Source organism: Anopheles moucheti, chromosome 2, assembly GCF_943734755.1.
Source record: "Anopheles moucheti chromosome 2, idAnoMoucSN_F20_07, whole genome shotgun sequence".
NCBI lineage: Eukaryota > Metazoa > Arthropoda > Insecta > Diptera > Culicidae > Anopheles > Anopheles moucheti.
The window spans coordinates 30,882,233-30,895,456 of NC_069140.1; positions in this window are offsets into that span (position 1 = coordinate 30,882,233).

Below are 13,224 nucleotides of genomic sequence, written 5' to 3' on the forward strand. Positions count from 1 at the left end.
ATACCGTTGTTTGCAACTTAAAATGTTCGAAAAATAAATTAAGAACTAAAGTAATTAATAAATAAACATTAATCTTATCTCTCGGCGAACGGAATGTGCATTCAACCAGATGATTCCATTGCAGAATGAAAACTCATGTTTATATTTCGTAATTAAAATTCTAATTGAAAACCATGCTTCCAAATCTTCACCCGAGTGTAACGGGCAACTCAATCCAAGAAGAATCAAACACAATACGAACGAACGGCAAAACAAAACGTTCCAAATTTAATCACACTTTAAAAGGTAACCCGGTCTTACTTTCCATGGCATGTGCTTCCGGAGCCCGGTTTGCCCGGATGTAGGAATTTTGCACATTCATCCTAGAGACGGTGCCCACCGTCTGTTACTTCCCTTCTTTTTTTTTTGTTTGGTGCGCCATTCTACACTACCATTTGACGGCATCCAATAATTCCCAACCCAGCATCTTCGTCGCCCCGGACCTTCGGCATGAAGCAGCGCTCGAGCCGGCCAAGTAGTGCTCACGTTTCGAAAAATGGTTCTATTTAAATTCGTACCGATCGGGGGTTGGGCGCGAGAAGGTAGGAACAGCACAAAATGGGAGTAAGGGTCGTTAACAAAACAGCAACAAGGAAAAAAACGAAGTCCCAACGCCCAGCCAACGGTGCATCGATGGTGCAGCAAAAGCAGATGACTGCAGCAACAACCAAACGGCAGCAGTATTTCTCCTTCTCGCTTGCATTGCGCATCCTACCACACCGTCTGCATCATCGGTAGTTTCTTCTATTTCGGAACCCGGGAACAACACCGAACACAGCCTCTGGTACGTTTTCTTCCCTACAGTCCCGTGCGTGTCGGTTCTAGTCTTCCACCGGCGTCCCGCTGCGCGCGAGGGCCAACGTTTTGGAAGCAAAGCGTAACATAAAGCCAACGGCAGATGTCTTTTTTGTGTGTGTGTTGAGGTCGTAAACGACCATATGCCGCGAACGACTTGATGCAGTGCGTCCGCCTAGATGTGGTGCCTTGACAGGCCCTTCTAAATTCGAAATCCTCTCGATCACGCTCCGCTAAATGATCGTCGGATCGGACTCGGGGCGAATGTGCGGGCGACGGGACCCGGTCCCCGACAGGATCGGCTCTCATAGACGGGGCGGTCCGCTGGCCGCTCGTTGATCATTAGATGCGGGTTCCGTGTGGTGATCGATACGTCCAGTCGGATGAGTGTGTAAAATAAATCAACCGTACCGATCTCGCTATGCTTCCGATGCGCTCTTCCTATCGTAATCCTATCAAACCCCTAACAGCCGTCTTTAAGGATGCTTGTTCTGTTCAATCTCTTCCGGGTCCTCTTGAAGGAGGCAACTAAAAAACCTCCTTCACAATAATGAAGATAACAGACACTCGTTTTTTTCTTCATTTCTCTCCACTGTGAATCACTTCTCGCGTCTCTAGCGCGGTCCCTTCCCACTGCGGACCGTTGGGTATTTGTTGATGATTGTAACAGGCCATTATTATTGTGTAGTGCGCTTCTGGCAGGAAAATGTTTCCACTTTCCTGGGGTTTCAATTATCACGCACGAATGAGGGTGTTGCACCGCTACCGGGGTTCTGGTCCGACACGCACGCCCGAGAATTGAAAGTGAAAAGTAAACATTACTTCCATTCTTTATTCGTCATCGGACCCCGGGCTCCGGAACCAGCCAACTTCTCGACGGTCTTGTGACACCCTTCGTTATGAGCACACCGAGAAGGTTGCACTGTTATTATTATTTTTTATCACCCAAAATTACAACGGTGTAGAATGGATTGACTGTTGACGTTCGGGGACGGTAGAAAGGTGTGCGATAAATTGGAGTTGATGTTGGGAAATCTGATTGATTGGCCTGCTGTATGTGTGTAAACAGGCCATCCTAATCTTTGCCAGTTGTGGACTGTGGACATCGAAGACCTATTTTTTTCCTCCAGAAAGGGGACGAGATACGAATCTAATCAGCTGTTAGAGGTTTAGTGTACGGTAAGTTACCTAGCTATTTTACAGGGAGAAGTATTAAATTTTTCACCAAAAGAAACAGCAGGGAAATCAAAATTGAAACAACAATTAATCAACGTCAGGCGAAAGCATATTTATCCAATCATTTCAAGCGCAACGAGCGCGTGGAAGTAGAAGCATTACAATTATTTTAAAAGCCCATGATGATGACATTTTTCAAATACAATTTGTTGCTAAATTGTGCGCCATCATGCGTTCCTTTTTGACGTTGAATTTGGCCCAGCAGAAAGCCCCCACAAATATCCACCTGATGCACAATGACCGCCCGTTCTAACACCTGGGACTAACGAGAATCCATTTATGAGGCATACAGTTGTGGAAACGCTGGAACCCAATGCTGGAGCTGCTGATCGCGCTGCACCGAAAGTAGCAGCTTGCGCGAACAAACGAAAAAATAACCCGCATCGATAAGCATCGTCCAATTTCGATCGATTTTAAACTAATTTCCGCACACCGCTTCATGCTGCTGGGACGTGGCCTTCGGCACACAGCGCGCCGGGTACATAATTACTTACCAAATTATCAAACGCGGAATCCCCACGGTACGGTGGCATCGTTTGTGCCATCCTGGTGTTTTTTTTTTCTTTTTGCGCAATTCTTTTGCAACAGGGTTTTTTTGTTGTAGTTGGTTTGCTTGCCGGTTGGTTTCCGCCTTACTTGCGTCACGCGCGGGCACGATCGTCCCTTGCCACAAGTGCAAACCATTACGGGTTGCCATTCCCTTGGGCCGAAAAGTGAAACTCCGTTAGAACCGAAACAGGTGCCTGCTTACGAACGCTTAAATACAGTCGCCAAAAGAATGAAGCCGTTTTTTTATTTTATTTCGATGCTGTTCGTCGCGGTTTTGGTTAAACTTTCGCTAGCAACCCAGCCAGAACACGCTGCAGGTGGTGTCAATGTGTATAGGACGGTTTTTCTTAGTTCAAAAACGGTACTTTAAACTTTTGAAAAATCCAAAACTGAGGATGAGGATGAGTTAAAACAGATGAATATGCATTTTTAATAAAATATTTACTCTTTACTAGAAGCGAAGAACTACCAAGAGTAGAGTGCTCTAACCGAGTTCTAGAACTAACGGAATCCTTGAAGTCATTGAACAAGATAGATGTCAAAGGACTAGGAGTGTTCTGTCAAGTGTTGTCCTTAAAATAATCGGTAGGATGATAGACAATAACTACTCTAACTACGACCAAAACTAACTACTCTTCTTCACGTAGAACAACATACACAACGAACTCAAAATACACCTCAATACAACAGAGACAGAAGTTCGCAGAGTATCCAGGCAAAGTTCGATAGGTGAAGGGAATCAGTAATGCTCCAGAACTTCATTAGATATGTGGTGATCTCGTGATTTATGGTAATCTGAGAATTAATTAAGTGAGATTGGTACATCTGAAGGAACTTTATGGATACGATATTAGGGAATATGAATGTTGCAGTAGGGAGTAGCTAGATAGACTTTACTAAGATGACATTGTCCTAGCAGAGGTAATACAAGGAAGCAATTTTCTCAAAATTTAGAATGAGGAAACAACAAGACACTCTACTTCTTCTTTATAAGAACAACAACTTCAAGAGGTCTGCGCCATTTCTGGCTTTCAATCACTCGTTTTACCTGTAGCTGGATAGTCACAGTCCTTCGTAAGAAGGGTTTGGTCCAGATGAGATTTTGAGAGATGGTCCAGAGTCCAGATGAGGGTACATCACCGTGCTACCTTCAGACGAGACACTCAGGAAGTAATAATAGCGATACCAGGTCTTTCCACCTACTACCCTAAGTAGCACATCGTACCATCAACACCTTTACCAACTCAAGTCCACCTTCAGTTGCTACCTTAATTACATTTAACATTTTAACCGAAAGGGCTTTAACACACGATACTTAAACGTAATATTGGTGAAGATTACGCAAGCCATTTTCTTCGTTAAGAATGCTACACTTAACATTCGTACCTAACAGACTTAATGCTCTTAACGGCATGTACTTCCTGCATTGCACCGTTCACTCCAAATGTGTTGCGTCAAAGAGAGGTTATGACGGAAGTTGTTCTCTCCGAACAAAAAACAAACAGCACCCAAATACAGTCGTGCGTGGCGTGGTCCAACGCTTCCACCGGTTCCATATTTTGTCATTTCGTGTATTTTTCGCTACAATCAGCACTTTCCAGCACCGCAACTGTCCTACCGTAACCGATTTATGCACCAGCGTAAGGTAACGAAATGAAAAAGAGCAGAATCGTTTACATTTTTGCGACCACACGCTTCATCGACGCACACACCGGAGGGAGGCCCGCTCGAGAAAACCTCCAGAAGGTACAACGGCAGGTGTTTTGCACGTGGCCACAACGCCATCACCAGTGCTTTGAAGCCGTGATTCCAAACGAGAAACACCGGGCCGCGGGAGATGTCTTGCGATCGCTTCAGATGGAAAGCAATAAGTCGGCCAAATCTCGTGCGCTTGGGAAGTGAGGCAAACACACACGCACCGTATAAACAAAGCGCAGGACAACCGGGCAGGTGCATTGGTTTGTCGTGAAGTTTGTTTTATGCTACGGTACGGTGGAAAGATTTCTGCATGTATCTTTCGACCGTTGCCTTACCTTTATTAATACGCTTTTATTGCCCCAACGGCTTCACGTTCATTCAGGGGGCCCGCATCTTTTGTTCAGTACTCGATCAGGTGACCACGTGCGTGAAGTTTCGTTTGGATTGTGTTTCCATTCGCTTCGAATATCCTGCTGTGTGTTTTTTTTTTAGGAGTTGACCACTATTGACACTGATCAGACGCAATCGCAGTTTGGACACGAGTTCCACCCGGTCCGGCTTACGAGGATGATATTCGATTCCTGCCTAATTAATGCTACGGCATGGTATTTTGATACGAGTTACCATTCTTACGCATATCAGCCATGTAAAGAGGGAGTATTCTACAACCTTAAAAGTAATAATTGTACAACGAAAAAAGGCAATTAGACAATTAAGACCGACCACCATTGACCCCAGACTTCCAGACCGGGACATCTCATTATCCGTAATAATTCACACATTACGACCCAGGGCCAGTTGACAACAAATGGACAAGGGATTTGGCAATACCAATACCATCGGTAGCTTTAAATTGCAAATAAATTACATCCCTCACGAGCTGCCACTCTAGGTGGATGGAACAGGCGAGCATACCCGTGTTCCTACGTACCGTGTACGTCGGACAACAACTTTTACCTGCCGTCAGCCAGAGGGTTTTGTTGTGCTGAAGCTTTTATCAGTCTCTGCCAGCATGGAAAAAGGGCAGATGTTCGACGGCACCGTTGGAAGGAAGCATCGAACATGACGAGGCTCGCTGCAATATAGCGTGGCCATTGTTGGGTTCTCGTGGTTTGTTTCTTTCCTTCACCTTCCAGTCCCATTTCTGTACGGAGTGACGTGTGTTCCCACCTGCTCGGGATATCCGATTCCTTTCCGTGCATCCTTCCAACAGAAGGATTCGTTCCACCTTCCGTCTATCTTGCTTTCCACCCTTGCCGTATTACGACGCGAAGCTCCGATCGGTTGTGAGGCTCGGGAGAGTATAATGTTTCCCTTCATCACCGGCACTTCAACACGGAGTGGAAACAAATGCACATACACACATGATGCGTGTATGATCGCTTATGAGTCCTTCCTCTAATGGTTCCCCTAACAACAATGTGTGCCAAGAGAGCCCGTCTAATGTCCCATCGCACCCACAATGCTCAGTAAGACTCGGTAAAACCGGCACCAGACCTTCCATTCGAATGTGATCCGGATTTTAAGCAACAGTACGCCGTCGCAATCGTGTGTTTAGGTCCTTTAGCACCGCGCTAATGATAATAATCCCGTCAAGTGGGCTCAAAATAATAACAATAATGCATTACCGAGGACACAGACCTACTCCGCCCGGGGAAAAAGTGACTCCGTTCGCACGGATAAGCAGCTATTCCCCCATGCAACCGTACCGGTGGTGCCGTACGATGACAGACAATTACCGTATAACGCTCGGTCTGCACTTGGCGGTGAACCATTTTCCTTGATTAGGAAGGAATTCTATCGAGTCACTCTGGTTTTCATCTAATGGAACGCAACACTCAAGCCGTGTTCAATGGATCGTTCAATGTGCTGCGTGACACGGATACGGTAACGCAAGTAATGGAACTCACTTTAGTGTATATTCTTTGATGAACTGATGTATATCTTTGATGAACTACATTACACGGGTCCGGGTGCGAAACTTTAAACTTCTGCCAGCGACACATTGAAGATGTTTTATTGGGAGCACTTTTGGGGCTTTTTCGCAGCGGTCGCATAAATAACAAGCCGAATGCATGAAAGTTTGGGCGCTGTTGCACCACACGTTTCGATACAATTGCCCGTTTGTCGATGCCAATAGCCAGAGAGACAGATGACAGAACCGCAATCATCGAAACATTCGGCGATGTGGTCCGTTTTTAAACCCGCTCTGTTAATTGGTGATTATGTGTGCGTTCGCAATTCACAAACCGTTCAGCAAAACGACGGCTAAAACTCGAACGATCATATAAGCCGGGCCTAAGACGGCCGCATCGGCGAATGCTAATGTCATTACCACACGACGGTCGAGTGAGCAAAACAAGAGTTTCCCACAAAGCGACAACGACATGCGAACCGTTTCGAGTTTCCACCTCGTGGAAGCGCCAAAAATCGTTGTACCGAGAAGTGGACCATTGCCGGGATGGGTTCCCCGAGAGTGTGCGTTCTTTTTTTCTTCGTTTTGTGCATGCCATTGGAAACTCGACCCTTCCAAGGCAGAAACGAAACCTTCGCTCTTGGTGTGCTGAATTTTGTGAAACAGAAAGTGTCCACCGGGCGGGGCTTAGGTAATGGAGCGTTAGGCAACAGATGGTTATTCTAGGCGCATTACGCTGAGGTGTTTCCGCCAAATCTGGCCGGTATCGATATCGATACGGTGCGCTTGTATCATCTTACCCCGATCAGATTCTCCAGCTCGCCCAGCCACTCGCTCAGCAGCTTCTCGGGATCGTCCGATAAACTCGCCATGGTGTGGTGATGATTCTTGTGGGCTAATGTCTGCAAGAATTAAAAACAATCGGAGAAAAAAAACACCGTTAGAGATTCATCTTTAAATATTGAGGGGGAAAGGCAAAATGTTAATTAAAACAAAATAATTTAGTATCATTGTGTTGATATCATAATTATGAAAAGTTTATATTTTATTATTATTTATCTCAATAAAATCTACGATTAGGTACAAAAATATATAATTCTGTCCAAAATTGCTTACGCCGCTGTTCATGCTAGCGAGGTGTATGTCTACAGTAGCGTCATCTAGGTGTCTTGGGACGTATGGCGAATTGCCTACCCTGATTGGAACATGTCTTTGAATTGCATAACCGCAGGCGTTTTCGTACAGTGTGTGTCATAAAAATCGTGCCATTGAATTTTTTAGAATTTCCATAAACTTGCTTTAATTTCGAGAAGGTCATTCTTAGAATAGGTTAGAGAAGGTAGCCGAGAATTTTATAAAACAATATTCAATAATATGTAATATATTGACGCAATGGGATTATACGTGTATTACGGCAATTTTTGACAGATTATTTAGTTAACAAAGCCGTCGAAATGGGTTTCCCTTAGTTTTCTTAAACTCCTAACATGACTATTAATAAATTTTAACTCGGATTATTAAATTAAATATTAATGTCCAAAGTCTTTAAATATAATACAATCATGATTGCTCCATGAAAAGGGCAATAACAACAACTTCGATGCTAGGCACTGTATCATTTTTGATAACGAGTTTGAACGTAACGTATATTTCTTCCCCAACAGGTTTCGTCCTTTCTCGATTGCTCTTTTTGACTGGTTAATAAATAAATACCCGGTTCCGGATATACGCTCCGTATCAAGCCAAACTGTGTACTCAAAAGTGTTTTATACGGCCGGTGTTCGAATGTGTTCCTTCCGCTCCGCCACCAATCTTACCCTGATTAATCTCTATTTCCCTCTCTCCTCTTGTCCGTACGAATGAAGAAACGCAACCCAACGCAAACATTCCCGATCAAACAGCTTCGGGAGAGTTCGCCGTCCAGTAAGGGTAGTTCCGAATGCAATGGCGGCTTCCTGGGCCTGCAGGAATTCTAGAGACCAGACGCTGGTATTGTTTACACTCAGCAAGCACTGTGGCTAATTTATCAAAGTATCTACACACACGAGTGGGGGCGGGAGAATGTGGGCGACAGTGGTGTTGATCTACATTAGAACGCTGTAACTGGACCAACCACTGTTGCATCGGGCCGGATAGGGGCGGAGGGCGTATTGAAGAAAAATAACGGCCCTCGAAGTGGGTGCTGGGTGTGAGTGTACGCAAAAGTAGAACGCACACTGTACACCGGCGCATAGGAAAATTAATAACTTCCTGTCTTTCTACGAGTTGAAGTGCATTCCAGTATATTGCATTGCAGGCGCACGCATAAACAGTCGGCTATCCGATTCGCGCATCTTCTTGTTGAGAACGGAACAAGACCTACCAACGAGATGGAGAACACGCACCCGAATGCGCGTGAGAGCTCGTTGCGTTTCGTGCCGGTGCTATTTGTGTGATGATTTATTTTAATTCGTAAGCGTTCTGGTACGTGCGGAAAATCGAGGGAAAATTCGCACTTTCCCAAGTAAGGCCCCTTGTAGGTAACGCCACAACACTACGCTTAATGCATTGCGTTTCGCTCAATTATAATTATTTCCCATTCTACGCCGTTTTGCGTTACGAACGCCACTCAAGGACGATGTCCATTACAGAAATACTCTGCCAGGATTTATGTGCGGTGCTTGTGAAGGGATTTATACGTTTCTTGCTGTAATTTTCACACGCAATCCGGTACCACATACCCTGGGGTTTGTTGTGCGGGATTTTAGTATTTTACTCAGGAAGTGAATTGCCGGAGTGCGAAAGATTCTCACAGGACATCATATGGCAATATACAATCGCTATTAGAATTGGATGGAGTTACATGAATAAAGTTAATGCATTTTTAAGATTTGCAGCCACTTAGGATCAGCTTCGAAGTAAAATTTTCGCATTCAATCAGCTTAAAGTTAACAAACTCCACGCATCATCCCCTTTCATCCCTTGTTTTTTGCTGCGTGCAACTGAGGAATTGACATTTGCATGGAGAAAACATAACCTGCACCCTACCGTTACTTGCGTTCGAAGCTTACCAGCCACACAATCAACTCACGCAGTTTATGACTTGCCGCAGCAAACAGCAAAAACAAAACCCCCGCAGAAAAAGCCCCCCCAACAAACCAACAAACTCCTCGTGGTCCGTTGACTCGGTATCAAATGGAAAAACAAAACAGAAAATGGTAAAACATTCACCAAAAAAAAACCCCTAACGTGACCCCTAATCTAACAAAACAGAAACGTAGCACCGTTGTTCCAACCCACTCCAAACTGGTTAGCCCTTCGGTGGGAGGGACCCCTGCTTTCGGTAGGCCGCAAAGTGGGTCGCTAAGGGGAAAAGAAAAAGGCCAACGCTTTGATAAACAAATCACTGCACATCACCTACCGAAAGCTTCCGTCGATAAGGTGTACACAAAAGCCACACAGAAGGCTTCTATTTAACGTCAGCGGCAACTGCAACAGCATCCCATCCCATCGTCCGGCATCGTTGGTCCCGTTCGACGTCACATTAAAGAAAGTTTTCGGCCTAGATCGCTCACTCACTAAACCTCACCACTCCAGCCATACGAATCTGTCATCCTGCAATGGATGGTGATGGACGCCTGGATATAGAATGGGGCTCCCGTGACGACTTAATCCGGAGCCACCCCTGTTCCCGAGCGCGCACTACCGGAACCAGCCGTCATCGGTCGAGTGAAGCCCTCGCAAAACCGGGAGTGTAGGATGGCTGGTGGAATGATAAACGGTGCATAAAATTAAAACCATCCTTCCCTACGGCAGGTTGGCGCTGAATGGAGGCCCATGGTTCATCTTTGTACGGCGAAAACTAGGTTAGTTTGTGGCCGAGAAAATGCGTGTCACCAAATCTCCTAGCCATATGGAAAGTGCGCCCTGCCAACACATCGCCCCTGTAGGTGCTGAAGGTTGCTGCAGAAACGGGCGGACAGTGGAGATGAAACTTAAAACGCAACTGTGACATAGAAAACGGTGTGCCATGGACAAGAGGGTTTGCTGATGAGCAGCAGAAATTGCTTGAAAGGGGTGGACAGCACAAAAAAAAAGAAAAAAGATCAATAATTGGAAACTCATTTTGCTACAGCAGCCGGCCAATTGGAGTGAATGTTGCACACTGCGGTGGACGAGATGAGTGGGGTGGCTGGGTGGCTACGAGGGCAAGCATGGCCCTGAGGCACAACAATGAAAGCACAAGTATGACCTATAACACAGTGCCCCACACGAAAATATACACACTGAGGCGAGCGCCACAGCGCTACAGTACGTAGCATAACTATGGCGTCGCTCATTACTAACATGTATAGGAAATAGGACGCTATGTAGCATCTGTAACACCACCATTATAGTAATAGCCACCTGTAATAGTAACAACAAAATTGGGATCTATGGTACATTCCACTAGTCTTTAAGTTAAGCCAAGTTAGCCCGGGAATTTAAACTAACACCGATTCTAGGACCAGTTGGGATTGACCTCCGTTGAATGAGGATCACGATCAGCTGATATAGGTTAGACTTCAAGATGTTGGGATCACCTTCTATCGAAATGGGATTTTTCCCATACAAAAATGAACTAAACTGACAGTGATGACCGTCGAATAGTAAATAAATGTTTTGGTGACTAATGAAACCAGTAAAAGGTATAAACATTTACCAAAATTATCAGTACATTTCAACTAAACAATACAAAAAAACAAGCATTGTTGAATGCTTCATCGTTTCATCGTTTGCTTACCTTCATTAACTCAACTCATTAAGCCGTGCTTACACGTTGCTCGATGTTAAATTAGCCCATTTTGGATAAAGGGTAATAGCAAATTGGCATATACAAGAAGGACTTATTTCAGCCACCTTTATATGACAAATTGAATGCCTCATATTTTGATGTTTAGAGGAGCTAAAAAATCCGTATTCACTTAATCGTGTCTCCTTTCACATGGTCATTGATCCCTAAGCTCGGGTATCCTCAGTTCGATCGGTTTCGCGCCCTACACGGTCAAACGTTCATAACCAGCTATCGCAATCGAACCGACCGTTGAATAATATGTAACAGCGTACATTGTTATCGTCATAAAAGCTTTGATCAGTCAAATGTCAAACATTTAAGCATTTAAAAGCTAATTAATTTTAATTGAAAGGCAAACATAAAAATTCCTTGAAGAATAACTCCGATACGATCGTTTTACATCAAAGTAGATGTAAAATTTCGAGTGGAAAAAATTCTTGATTATTTGACATACACATTCTCAAAATATACTATCATAACTTACTAGCTTAAAGTAATATAAATCCCGTTCTGATTGCCTTAAAATGGAGCAAATTGTTAGCTAAGATCATTCTATGGTAACACAAAACTTATTGCTGTATTTTCGAATATAAAGAAGCTACAGAAATAAAGCCAACTCAAGATCGAAAAAGCGAGTTCGTCAAACGGAAGCAAACAGTTAGGGAAGCTCAGTTTTAACGCAACAATTTAAAAAAAATAACACTAAAGTAGCCCCACATCTAAGCTTCACACTGTAAAGCGCTCACTCGTGGGCTCTTGAACGATAGCGGTATTTAGATAAATGGTCACAGAAACGGAAAGACATGCCCCGCAAAGGGATGCTAAAGTGCGAGCGAAAGAACAACAATAAAACAGTGATCTGTAATTTGGAGGCTGCCTGCCGGAACGCAGCATTATCTTCACGGTGGTGCTACGTTTCTAAGCAGTGGGAGACGTGGAAAAAAAGCAAAACGGGCACTGAATAAACTGATGATCGGCTGTCGATCGGATAGCATGTCATTATCTCGAAGGCTCTAGCTCTATAGCTCGCCCCAAGCGCCCCGCCAGTGTTTGCAAGAACCTTGGTGTTGTACACGACTGCACGAGCCAGCTTTGATGTTTGCCACGGCCCTACATTCGGCACATATCTTTATCTAATTCCCCGCATTCAGCTGCGAAGCGTTAAGGCAGCAAACGAGAGTGAGAAAATTGTGCGCATGCAAAATTAAAAGCAAAAAAAAACACGGTTAGATATCGGAGGCAGACAAACATGATAGTGATGCCGTTCCACTGCAAACGGTGGGCTGGGATGATAATGGAGATGTTTTATAACCATGCGAACTTACACGAGATGGGAAAGATTATTAACGGCCCTACTTCGTTCCGCGCTAGGTTTAGGCATATTACATACCCATAAATGGTAGAACTAAGCCCCCGACTGGCACAGTCGCGAGGCGAAGCACGCAATCACTCGCTGTGGTGGCTATGAATGAAAGTCATACCGTTTTGACTGCCGAGAATTGTCTCATCGCACAGTTACGGGAGCATAAGTGGGACTACGCAAAAATGTCTCCATCACTGCACCACCACACGCCGGAACACGTTCTATTCGGCTAGCTCTACATACGCAGCCCGTACTGTGCGTAACGCTTGCTGCTAAAGACAAATATTTATGAGCGCACCAGCGTCAAATTGGCAGCAGCAGGCAAACGATCCATATGTGGATCGGACGCGGCACACACTTTTGCATGTGGCGTAAACGCGTCTCCCGCGTCTTTCACCCTCGTACATTCGCTGAACGTGCGGCGTGTACTTAAAGAGTACAAACGCTTGCTGCTGTGCGGCTACTACGGTACAGTGACAGTATGCCGGCCATTCCACCGTTGGCGCCTCCATCACACGCATTGCTTACCACACGTCAACCGTTCGCGGGGGGGTAAAAATTATGGCACAAATGCAAATGGCAAGCGACTGCTGAAAGCCGGCCCGGCCAGTTACGTGGCTGGTGACCACACGAAGATCACGACCGATGGCCCGATCGGGAGGGATGCGAGAATGCACCGCAGGTCTGGCGCCATCTAACGGAAGGGCATCGCAGCGCGAAAAAAACAGTGCGTGCAGTGAAATGAAGCCATCATAGCGGACCGGGTCGATTAGTCAGTCCGGGTCCGTATGAGCGTTGGAGCCAGCCCGCATTAGT